The sequence below is a fragment of the Muntiacus reevesi genome, chromosome 8, assembly GCF_963930625.1.
Source record: "Muntiacus reevesi chromosome 8, mMunRee1.1, whole genome shotgun sequence".
Taxonomy (NCBI): Eukaryota; Metazoa; Chordata; class Mammalia; order Artiodactyla; family Cervidae; genus Muntiacus; species Muntiacus reevesi.
In genome coordinates, this window is record NC_089256.1 from 2,516,277 (window position 1) to 2,529,318 (window position 13,042).

The following is a 13,042-nucleotide window of genomic DNA, read 5'->3' on the forward strand; positions in this document are numbered from 1 at the left end:
AGACAGAATTGTTCAGAAATGATGATCTGAGTTAAAAGTTTAAGAAGCACATGAGAGAACAGGTCTGTAATTGCAAGTTTCTAGTCCTTGTCCCCAAATTTTCAAATGCTTACATTTTTCCTGAGTATTTCAGCTACTGTGTGAGGTGTATTATTCACTACAACATGTAATTTTTAGTGAATAAAGCAGCACAGACCAGTAGATGGCCAAATTCAGTATAGTTCAGACTTACTTGGTAAGAGGATGGCTCTCAAAATCTACGAAGAGCCTTTGTTGAGTTCTTTCTGTCATGTATACATTTGTTGTTGTTGTAGTTTAGTTGCTAAGTTGTGTTTGACTCTGTGGCCGCGTGGACTGTAGCCCACCAGGCTCCTCTGTCCAGGGGATTTCCCAGGCAAGAATACTGGAGTGAGCTACCATTTCCTTCTCCAGGGGATCTTCCCCACCCAGGGATCAAATCCATGTCTCTTGTATTGGCAGGTGGATTCTTTACCGCTGAGCCCCCAGTGAAGCCCCCATTCATATATTATTGGCCCACATATACTGTAGTCAATTGAATTTGGAAATAAACGAATTTAAGTCATAGCTCATAAATTTGCAGTCTGTTCATCACCTTTATGCTGAGAGCAGCACCCTAGGTCCAGGTCTTAGGGCTCTGACTCCATGAACCAGCAGGGCGACAAGAGTAATATTACAAATCACATAGGCGTGTTTTATGTTAGGATCAGAAAAACCTGACTTTCTGAAAGTTTCTGTGCTTTTACACAGTCTCATGGCAACACTCAGCTGAATGTCCAGGATGCACCAAGTGTTAGAGCTGGAAGGACTGCCATCATTGCTGCAACTGATAACAACATTGCCAGTCAGTTCAGTTCAGTTCAGTTGCTCAGTCGTGTCCGACTCTTTGTGACCCCATGAACTGCAGCACGCCAGGCCTCCCTGTTCATCACCAACTCCTGGAGTTTACCCAGACACATGTCCATCGAGTCAGTGATGCCATCCAGCCATCTCATCCTCTGTCGTCCCCTTCTCCTCCTGCCCCCAATCCCTCCCAGCATCAGGATCTTTTCCAATGAGTCAACTCTTCGCATGAGGTGGCCAAAGTATTGGAGTTTCAGCTTCAGCATCAGTCCTTCCAGTGAACACCCAGGACTGATCTGCTTTAGGATGGACTGGTTGGATCTCCTTGCAGTCCAAGGGCCAGAGAGGTTGCTAAGTTAACGGGTTGCAATACTCGGTCTTAGAGCACCTCTTCAGTCTCTCAGCCCAGTGCTCTTCCTTATATCTTAGTCTCTCATGGTCATGTCCTTTTTTGTTTCATTATATAGTTAGATACGCATAACTGTAATTTAATAGATACTACCAAGAGATTGTATATCTATAAGAGACAGTGTATGTACCCACCCCAAAATGCTCATTTTTTAAAACCGTTTTTCATAAAATCTGAATTAAATGAAATATCATATAGGAGAAGGGTCTTATAAAACACTGCCAATTGCCAGCTAGGTAAGCTTGCCCCACAAGCACAGTCAAGGTTGTGAGCTGTGTTTAACACCCTGCTTTCTTGCGTTGAGCTGGTTGTCATGTGCTGTCGATGCCATCTGGATGCATCATAAGTGTGTGGTGATTTTGCAATAAACACACAGTAACTATAATGTAACCCAGAAGCAGAATGACTGTAAAAAAAAAATAAATAAATAAGGTCAACTTTTTAAAAATGAAATCTATCCTTACTTGAAATTTCAAGTTGAGAAATTCAAATATATTATTGATACCTGACATTAGTGATTGAACATGAAAAATTAAATAAAGAAAAGAGGTCATTTCCTAAAGAGGTCAGTATGGACACACACATGCATACAGACACACATGTTCACTTGGAGAGCCACCTTGCTAGGTTGGCAGGGCTCCATGAATGACAGCCTGTGAGGGCAGCAGATGATAAGGTTCATCTGTACTTTGCTCTCTTCATCATCCTGTCTCCAGAGTTTTTGTCTTCAGGTTTCCCTTTTCTTTTTAGGCAAACCATCAGCTAATGACCAAATTCCAACAGAACATGTGAAGTTTGAATTATTTTTAGAAAGAGCATGATTTTTCCTTTCAATTTGTCTGTAAAGACACACTTTTAACTTAAGGAAGTTCTTGCATGACCCTGCTTTTTTGGCCAGAATGACCAATCCAATATATCAGTTCATTCGCTCAGTCGTGTCCGACTCTTTGTGACCCCATGAATTGCAGCACGCCAGGCCTCCCTGTCCATCACCAACTCCTGGAGTCTACCCAAACCCATGTCCATTGAGTCAGTGATGCCATCCAGCCATCTCATCCTGTCGTCCCCTTCTCCTTCTGCCCCCAGTCCTTCTCAGCATTAGGTCTTTTCCAATGAGTCAACACTTCACCTGAGGTGGCCAAAGTATTGGAGTTTCAGCTTCAGCATCAGTCCTTCCAATGAACACCCAGGACTGATCTCCTTTAGGATGGACTGGTTGGAGCTTCTTGCAGTCCAGGGGACTCTCAACAGTGTTCTCCAACACCACAGTTCAAAAGCATCAATTCTTTGGCGCTCAGCTTTCTTCACAGTCCAACTCTCACATCCATACATGACTACTGGAAAAACCATAGCCTTGACTAGACAGACCTTTGTTGGCAAAGTAATGTCTCTCCTTTTAAATATGCTATCTAGAGGGAGGAGCCAAGATGGCGGAGGAGTAGGATGGAGAGACCACTTTCTCTCCTAGAAATTCATCAAAAAAATAACTGAACGCAGAGCAAACTTCACAAAACAACTTCTGATCGCTAGCTGAGGTCATCAGGCGCCCAGAAAAGCAGCCCATTGTCTTCGAAAGGAGGTAGGACAAAATATAAAAGATAAAAAGCGAAACAAAAGAGCTAAGGACGGAGATCCGTCCCGGGAAGGGACTTAATAGAGGACGTTCCCAGACACCGGGAAACCCTCGCTCTGGCGGGCCTGGGGGAAGTGTTGGAATCTCAAGAGTTTGAATCTGACTGGGAGGGATACAATAAATAAAACCCACAGATTAAGAGCCTAAAAGCAACTCCCAGCAGAAAAGTACCCCAGACGCCCGCATCCGCCACCAGCAAGTGGGGACGGAACGGAGAGGAGCGGGCGGCATTACTTGGGGCTGGATCCGGGCCTGAGCACCCTGAGGACAATCAGAGGGAGCTTTTGTGAGTTGCCAACTTGAACTGTGGGACAGCAAAAGAGACAGAAAATTAACCGGCCCGAACACACTGCCGGCCGTTCGCAGAACAAAGGGACCGAGATTCTGGGCGGCCGAAGCCCGCCGGGAGGGTCGTGGCGAGACGGAGGGCGCGGGCGCCCGACCGGCGCGGGCGGGAACTGCGGCTGGGGACACGGAGGGCAGAGGGCGCGCGCTCCCGACTGGCGCCGGCGGGGACTGAGACTGGGACCGCGCGGGGCAGAGGACGCGCCGCACCCGGGGAGAGAGCGCCCGTCAAGCGCCTGGCTGCCTGGGCCGCTCGGGCGGCGTGGGGACGGAGCGCGGGCCCGGCTTTGTGTGCCGCGCTTTTGTGAATCGCCCGAGGGCTGGAGCCGCGCGCAGCGTGGCGCAAGCTTCAGACGGAGCAGCCCGGAGCCTGAGCAGCGCAGATCGAGAAAAGAGCGCAAGCCTCTCCCGGGAGCGCCGGTCCCTCCCCGCACAGCCCCTCGCCGCAGCGCGACGGAACTAGCTACCTGAATAAGAATCCACCTCCGCCCCGTGTGTCAGGGCGGAAATTAGGCGCGGAAGAGAGACCGGCAACAGAACCCAAATAAACAAAGGGACCGGTGTAACAGATTAAAATCCCTGAAGAAACCACGGACTGACTACACCGGAAGGGCCTGTAGATATCGAGAAGTGTAAGCTGGAACGAGGAGCTATCTGAAGCTGAGCCGAACCCACACTGACCGCAACAGCTCCAGGGAAACTCCTAGATATATTTTTTCTTTTTCTTTTTTTTTTTTTTTTTTCTTTTTTTCTTTTTTTTTTTTTTTTTAAGTAAGGAAAAAAAAAATTTTTTTTTTCTTTCTTTTTTCTTGGTTCTCTTTTATTTTCCTTTAAAAATTCCTTATTACTCCCCCATTACTCCTTAACTTTCATTTTCATAGATTTTTACGATTTTTTTTAATTACGCAAAACAATTTTTTTTCTCATTCTTTTTTCTTTTTTTTTTTTCTTCTTTTTTTCTTTTCTTTTTTCTTCTCTTCTATTTTCTTTTTCTTTTTCTCTTATTTCTTTTAAAGCCCTCTAGCACTCCTTTTACTACGCCTTAATTTTCATTTTCAATCCACTATAACCTTACAGAAGAAAGAGAAAGGGAAGAAAAAAAAAAAAAAAAAGAAGAGAAGCCCTATTTTTATACCAAACTTCATATATATTTCTAAAATTTCTTTTGTGTGTTTTGGTTTTTGTTTTTAATATAGTATTTTTAAGAGTCTAACCTCTACTCTAGATTTTTAATTTTTGTTTTTCAGTATATGATATAAATTGTGAACATTTAAGAATCCAATATTCAGCTCCCATTTTTATTCACGAGTGTGTTGATTATTCTCTCCCAATCTTGACTCTGTTTTCTACCTCAGAACACCTCTATTTCCTCCTTCCCCCTTCTCTTCCCAATCCAATTCTGTGAATCTTTGTGGGTGTCTGGGCTACGGAGAACACTCTGGGATCAGACAACTTCGTAGATCTGTCTCTCTCCTCTTGAGTCCCCCTCTTTCTCCTCCTGCCCATCTCTATCTCCCTCCTCCCTCTCCTCTTCTCCATGTAACTCGGTGAACCTCTCTGGGTATCCCTAACGGGGGAGAAACTTTCCACCATTAACATAGAAGTTTTATTATCAGTGCTGTATAGTTGGAGAAGTCCTGAGACTATAGGAAGAATAAAACTGAAATCCAGAAGCAGGAGACTTAAGCCCAAAACCTGAGAACACCAGAAAACTCCTGACTACATGAATCTTTAAGTAATAAGTGACCCTACAAAAGCCTCCATACCTGCAACGAAACCAACCACCACCCAAGAGCCAATAAGTTCTAGAGCACGACATACCACGCAAATTCTCCAGCAACGCAGGAACATTGCCCTGAACGTCAACATACAGACTGCCCAAGGTCACACCTAACACATAGACCCATCTCAAAACTCATTACTGGGCACTCCATTGCTATCCAAAGAGAAGAAATCAAGATCCGCACACCAGAACACTGACGCAAGCTTCGCTAATCAGGAAACCTTGACAAGCCAATCGTCTAACCCCACCCACTGGGTAAAACCTCCACAATAAAAAGGAACCACAGACCTCCAGAATACAGAAAGCCCACTCCAGACACAGCAATCTAAACAAGATGAAAAGGCAGAGAAATACCCAACAGGTAAAGGAACATGAAAAGGGCCCACCAAGTCAAACAAAAGAGGAGGAGATAGGGAATCTACCTGAAAAAGAATTTAGAATAATGATAATAAAAATGATCCAAAATCTTGAAAGCAAAATGGAGGTACAGATAAATAGCCTGGAGACAAAGATTGAAAAGATGCAAGAAATGTTTAATAAAGATCTAGAAGAAATAAAAAAGAGTCAATTGAAAATGAATAATGCAATGAATGAGATCAAAAACACTCTGGAGGGAACCAAGAGTAGAATAACGGAGACAGAAGATAGAATAAGTGAGGTAGAAGATAAAATGGTGGAAATAAATGAAGCAGAGAGGAAAAAAGAAAAAAGGATCAAAAGAAATGAGGACAACCTCAGGGACCTCTGGGACAATGTGAAACGCCCCAACATTCGAATCATAGGAGTTCCAGAAGAAGAAGACAAAAAGAAAGGCCATGAGAAAATACTCGAGGAGATAATAGCTGAAAACTTCCCTAAAATGGGGAAGGAAATAGCCACCCAAGTCCAAGAAACCCAGAGAGTCCCAAACAGGATAAACCCAAGGCGAAACACCCCAAGACACATATTAATCAAATTAACAAAGATCAAACACAAAGAACAAATACTAAAAGCAGCAAGGGAGAAACAACAAATAACACACAAAGGGATTCCTATAAGGATAACAGCTGATCTATCAATAGAAACCCTCCAGGCCAGAAGGGAATGGCAGGACATACTGAAAGTAATGAAAGAGAATAACCTACAACCTAGATTACTGTACCCAGCAAGGATCTCATTCAGATATGAAGGAGAATTCAAAAGCTTTACAGACAAGCAAAAGCTGAGAGAATTCAGCACCACCAAACCAGCTCTTCAACAAATGCTAAAGGATCTTCTCTAGACAGGAAATGCAGAAAGGTTGTATAAACGTGAACCCAAAACAACAAAGTAAATGACAACGGGACCACACCTATCAATAATTACCTTAAATGTAAATGGGTTGAATGCCCCAACCAAAAGACAAAGATTGGCTGAATGGATACAAAAACAAGACCCCTATATATGCTGTCTACAAGAGACCCACCTCAAAACAAGGGACACATACAGACTCAAAGTGAAGGGCTGGAAAAAAATATTTCACGCAAACAGAGACCAAAAGAAAGCAGGAGTCGCAATACTCATATCAGATAAAATAGACTTTCAAATAAAGGATGTGAAAAGAGACAAAGAAGGTCACTACATAATGATCAAAGGATCAATCCAAGAAGAAGATATAACAATTATAAATATATATGCACCCAACATAGGAGCACCGCAATATGTACGGCAAACACTAACGAGTATGAAAGAGGAAATTAATAGTAACACAATAATAGTGGGAGACTTTAATACCCCACTCACAACCATGGATAGATCAACTAAACAGAAAATCAACAAGGAAACACAAACCTTAAATGATACAATGGACCAGCTAGACCTAATTGATATCTATAGGACATTTCACCCCAAAACAATCAACTTCACCTTTTTCTCAAGTGCACACGGAACCTTCTCCAGAATAGATCACATCCTGGGCCATAAATCTGGTCTTGGAAAATTCAAAAAAATTGAAATCATTCCAGTCATCTTTTCTGACCACAGTGCAGTAAGATTAGATCTCAATTACAGGAAAAAAATTGTTAAAAATTCCAACATATGGAGGCTAAATAACACGCTTCTGAATAACCAACAAATCATAGAAGAAATCAAAAAAGAAATCAAAGTATGTATAGAAATAAATGAAAATGAAAACACAACAACCCAAAACCTATGGGACACTGTAAAAGCAGTGCTAAGGGGAAGGTTCATAGCATTACAGGCACACATCAAGAAACAAGAAAAAAGCCAAATAAATAACCTAACTCTACACCTAAAACAATTAGAGAAGGAAGAAATGAAGAACCCCAGGGTTAGCAGAAGGAAAGAAATCTTAAAAATTAGGGCAGAAATAAATGCAAAAGAAACTAAAGAGACCATAGCAAAAATCAACAAAGCTAAAAGCTGGTTTTTTGAAAAAATAAACAAAATTGACAAACCATTAGCAAGACTCATTAAGAAACAAAGAGAGAAGAACCAAATTAACAAAATAAGAAATGAAAAGGGTGAGATCACAACAGACAACACTGAAATACAAAGGATCATAAGAGACTACTACCAGCAGCTCTATGCCAATAAAATGGACAACTTGGATGAAATGGACAAATTCTTAGAAAAGTATAACTTTCCAAAACTGAACCAGGAAGAAATAGAAGATCTTAACAGAGCCATCACAAGCAAGGAAATCGAAACTGTAATCAGAAATCTTCCAGCAAACAAAAGCCCAGGACCAGATGGCTTCACAGCTGAATTCTACCAAAAATTTAGAGAAGAGCTAACACCTATCTTACTCAAACTCTTCCAGAAAATTGCAGAAGAAGGTAAACTTCCAAACTCATTCTATGAGGCCACCATCACCCTAATTCCAAAACCAGACAAAGATGCCACAAAAAAAGAAAACTACAGGCCAATATCACTGATGAACATAGATGCAAAAATCCTTAACAAAATTCTAGCAAACAGAATCCAACAACATATTAAAAAAATCATACACCATGACCAAGTGGGCTTTATCCCAGGAATGCAAGGATTCTTTAATATCCGCAAATCGATCAACGTAATACACCACATTAACAAATTGAAAGATAAAAAACATATGATTATCTCAATAGATGCAGAGAAAGCCTTTGACAAAATTCAACACTCATTTATGATTAAAACTCTCCAGAAAGCAGGAATAGAAGGAACATACCTCAACATAATAAAAGCTATATATGACAAACCCACAGCAAGCATCACCCTCAATGGTGAAAAATTGAAAGCATTTCCTCTGAAATCAGGAACAAGACAAGGATGCCCACTCTCACCACTACTATTCAACATAGTGTTGGAAGTTTTGGCCACAGCAATCAGAGCAGAAAAAGACATAAAAGGAATCCAGATAGGAAAAGAAGAAGTGAAACTCTCGCTGTTTGCAGATGACATGATCCTCTACATAGAAAACCCTAAAGACTCTACCAGAAAATTACTAGAGCTAATTAATGAATATAGTAAAGTTGCAGGATATAAAATTAACACACAGAAATCCCTTGCATTCCTATACACTAACAATGAAAAAACAGAAAGAGAAATTAAGGAAACAATACCATTCACCATTGCAACAAAAAGAATAAAATACTTAGGAGTATATCTACCTAAAGAAACAAAAGACCTATACATAGAAAACTATAAAACACTGATGAAAGAAATCAAAGAGGACACAAACAGTTGGAGAAACATACCGTGTTCATGGATTGGAAGAATCAATATTGTCAAAATGGCTATTCTACCCAAAGCAATCTATAGATTCAATGCAATCCCTATCAAGCTACCAACGGTATTTTTCACAGAATTAGAACAAATAATTTCACAATTTGTATGGAAATACAAAAAACCTCGAATAGCCAAAGTAATCTTGAGAAAGAAGAATGGAACTGGAGGAATCAACCTGCCTGACTTCAGACTCTACTACAAAGCCACAGTCATCAAGACAGTATGGTACTGGCACAAAGACAGAAATATAGATCAATGGAACAGAATAGAAAGCCCAGAGATAAATCCACGAACCTATGGACAGCTTATCTTTGACAAAGGAGGCAAGGATATACAATGGAAAAAAGACAATCTCTTTAACAAGTGGTGCTGGGAAAACTGGTTAACCACTTGTAAAAGAATGAAACTAGAACACTTCCTAACACCATACACAAAAATAAACTCAAAATGGATTAAAGATCTAAATGTAAGACCAGAAACTATAAAACTCCTAGAGGAGAACATAGGCAAAACACTCTCCGACATAAATCACAGCAAGATCTTCTATGACCCACCTCCCAGAATATTGGAAATAAAAGCAAAAATAAACAAATGGGACTTAATGAAAATTAAAAGCTTTTGCACAACAAAGGAAACTATAAGTAAGGTGAAAAGACAGCCCTCAGATTGGGAGAAAATAATAACAAATGAGGAAACAGACAAAGGATTAATCTCAAAAATATACAAGCAACTCCTGAAGCTCAATTCCAGAAAAATAAACGACCCAATCAAAAAATGGGCCAAAGAACTAAACAGACATTTCTCCAAAGAAGACATACAGATGGCTAACAAACACATGAAAAGATGCTCAACATCACTCATCATCAGAGAAATGCAAATCAAAACCACAATGAGGTACCATTACACGCCAGTCAGGATGGCTGCTATCCAAAAGTCTACAAGCAATAAATGCTGGAGAGGGTGTGGAGAAAAGGGAACCCTCTTACACTGTTGGTGGGAATGCAAACTAGTACAGCCACTATGGAAAACAGTGTGGAGATTTCTTAAAAAACTGGAAATAGAACTGCCATATGACCCAGCAATACCACTTCTGGGCATACACACTGAGGAATCCAGATCTGAAAGAGACACGTGCACCCCAATGTTCATCGCAGCACTGTTTATAATAGCCAGGACATGGAAGCAACCTAGATGCCCATCAGCAGATGAATGGATAAGGAAGCTGTGGTACATATACACCATGGAATATTACTCAGCCGTTAAAAAGAATTCATTTGAATCAGTTCTAATGAGATGGATGAAACTGGAGCCCATTATACAGAGTGAAGTAAGTCAGAAAGATAAAGAACATTACAGTATACTAACACATATATACGGAATTTAGATAGATGGTGGCGATAACCCTATATGCAAAACAGAAAAAGAGACACAGAAATACAGAACAGACTTTTGAACTCTGGGGGAGAACGTGAGGGTGGGATGTTTTGAAAGAACAGCATGTATATTATCTATGGTGAAACGGACCACCAGCCCAGGTGGGATACATGAGTCAGGTGCTCGGGCCTGGTGCACTGGGAGGACCCTGAGGAGTCGGGTGGGGAGGGAGGTGGGAGGGGGGATCGGGATGGGGAATACATGTAACTATATGGCTGATTCATGTCAATGTATGACAAAACCCACTGAAATGTTGTAAAGTGATTGGCCTCCAACTAATAAAATAATATTAAAAAAAAAAAAAAAATAAATATGCTATCTAGGTTGGTCATAACTTTCCTTCCAAGGAGTAATCCAATATATAAAATATTTCTAATATGAAAATATCTCTATTTTATTATATGCATGTATTATTAGCTAAGATTCCTAGATTATACTGAAAAGGCCAGTGCAGGTAAGTATTTGACAAAGATACTGGAAGTAAAATTGGATTAGGGGTCAGACATCTAAAAATATATCTATCTCAGGGTTAAGTTTCTTCATCTATACAGCAAAGGCATTGGGTTAGAATTTCTTTTGTTTCTAGACATTCGCTGCTTTATCTCCTTCATTGGCCATAGTAATGTTAACCTAACTCCTCTTTCTCATCCTCTTTAAAACACAAGTGAGGGATAACGACTTGAATTATCCAGGGAACTATTTAGATCTGAAATATAGTGAAGGCTAGCAAACACATCCCAAGACGCCTTCTGGCTCTGAGAATGAATGGCTGAGTATAAAACATGGATGATGAAGGACAGAGATATGCTCCCAACAGTCAAAACAATGCTCACTAAGAAAACTGCACTACAAGGAATTTAATCTTAAAACTAAATATTAGTGATGTTATTATATTTTTCTCCCAAGAAGGAAGAGGAGGAAAAGAAGGACAGAAGGAAAGAAAGAAGGAAGGTAGGAAGGAAAGGAGTCAGGCAGAAGGAAGGAAATATGTGAGTGTCATTAAACTCTTTTCCATCAGAGGAAAGATTAATGTAATGATTAATAATAATCATCAGGGCTTCCCTGATGCTCTAGTGGTTAAGAATCTGCCTGCCAATGCAGGGGACACGGGTTCAAACCTTGGTCTAGGAAGATCCCACGTGCCGTGAAGCAACTAGGCCCATGTGCCACAACTACTGAGCTAGGGCTCTACAGCCTGTGAGCTGCAACTGCTGAACCCATGAGCTGCAACTACTGAAGCCTGCAAGCCTAGAATCCGTGCTCCACAAGAGAAACCACTGCAATGAGAAGCCTGTGCAACACAATGAAGAGTAGCCCCTGCTCACGGCAACTAGAGAAAAGTCTGTGAAGCAACAAAGATCCACCACAGCCAAAATAAATAATCTTAAAAAAAATTATAAAAAGTAATGCCCCAATCAAATAGAAAATCTCTCTTTCAACTATCAAAACATGCAAAGTTGAACCTCTGTTTTTCTTCACTCGTCAAAAAAGATGCAGTTTATTACCTTTAAAGTCCACATCTCCAACAAGTTTTGTCTTTCCTGTGATTGGGTCATGGATATAGTTGATACTAACGTCGATTACAGTGGCACCTTCCTTAACCATATCAGATGTGATCAACTTTGGGATACCTAGAAGGAAAACAGAGTTGTAAAACACTGGAAAATACTTAAACTCTGTCCTTGAGAATAACAAGGATTTATACATCTGGTATTTTTGTTGTCATGGAAAGGTAGCACATGAGGGTATTGCTGGGTGAAATTCTGCTCAGGTTTACCCTTTCACCTTAGAGACTGCTTACAGACTTCAAATGGACCCAGCTTGAGCAGCCTCCTTTGTATCTCATGTACTATAAATATAATGGGGGAGATTATGGAGATAAAACAGGCTTCTGTTGAGGGTGAGTGCAGTGGAGTGAAAACAACTTGGAAAATGGAGGCAGAGACAAGGAAGTGAGGGAGGGAAGGAGGATAAAAAAGACAAAAAGTGAAATGGTACTATTCATATTTCTCAGGGTTGTGGTAAACTGTAAAGTGATGTGCACAAAGTAGTATCTTATCATTTCCAAACATGAAAGACTATCCTGCGTTGATTTTTTCTTGGTTTCTTTGATCATCACATCTGTATATAACTTGGAATGGTAAGAAACAGTACATTCTACTTAGTGTTTCTCCATTTGAATTTGAAAGATAGCTCTACAGAAATGTGATGTCACCATCTATTTTTTGTAACACTTTTCAAATTTTATTTCAGATGCAACAGTGCCAGCTAACAACGGCTAGTGCTCCCTTTTTTTTTTGCTATGAGTTAACAAATCATCCCTAAACTCAGTGTCTTAAACCAACAACTTATTTTTATTTTCCACAGTTGTGTGAGTTGACTGAGCTCAGCTGGATGGATCTTCCTGGGGGTCTTTCACATAAATGGAGTCAGTTAGCAGCTGCAGTTGGAGGCATCTCAACCTGTGACATTGCTGGTTGTCCGAGGTGCATTCACAGGCCTGCAGTTGAGCTCGTCTGGGGATGCTGATTGGAGCACATAGATGTGGCCTCTCCACGCAGCTCGGACTTCTCACAGCCCCGCAGCTGGCTTCCAGGAGTGCGTGTTCCAAGCGGCAGGAAATAGAAGGTACCCATAGCTTGAGGATGGAACCTGGAAACTAGCACAGTGTTGTTTCTGTCATATTCTATTGGTCAGCCAGTGACAGAATCCACTTAGACTGAAAAGGAGGGGTAGAGATGCAACTTCCCAATGGGAGGAGAATCAAAGAATTTGTGTCCATCTTTATTCCATCAGAATGCCTCTGGATGACACTGTGTCTGGAATGTGA

General features: G+C 40.9%; 1 long non-coding RNA gene across 1 annotated transcript; it reads right to left on the bottom strand.

The window, feature by feature from the left end:
• Positions 1-283: 283 nt before the first annotated feature.
• Positions 284-13,042, bottom strand: LOC136173717 (uncharacterized). Its single transcript, XR_010664273.1, has 3 exons — positions 12,675-13,042; positions 11,718-11,843; positions 284-1,676 (listed from the first exon to the last, which is right to left on the bottom strand). It is a non-coding gene; the product is annotated as an uncharacterized lncRNA (long non-coding RNA).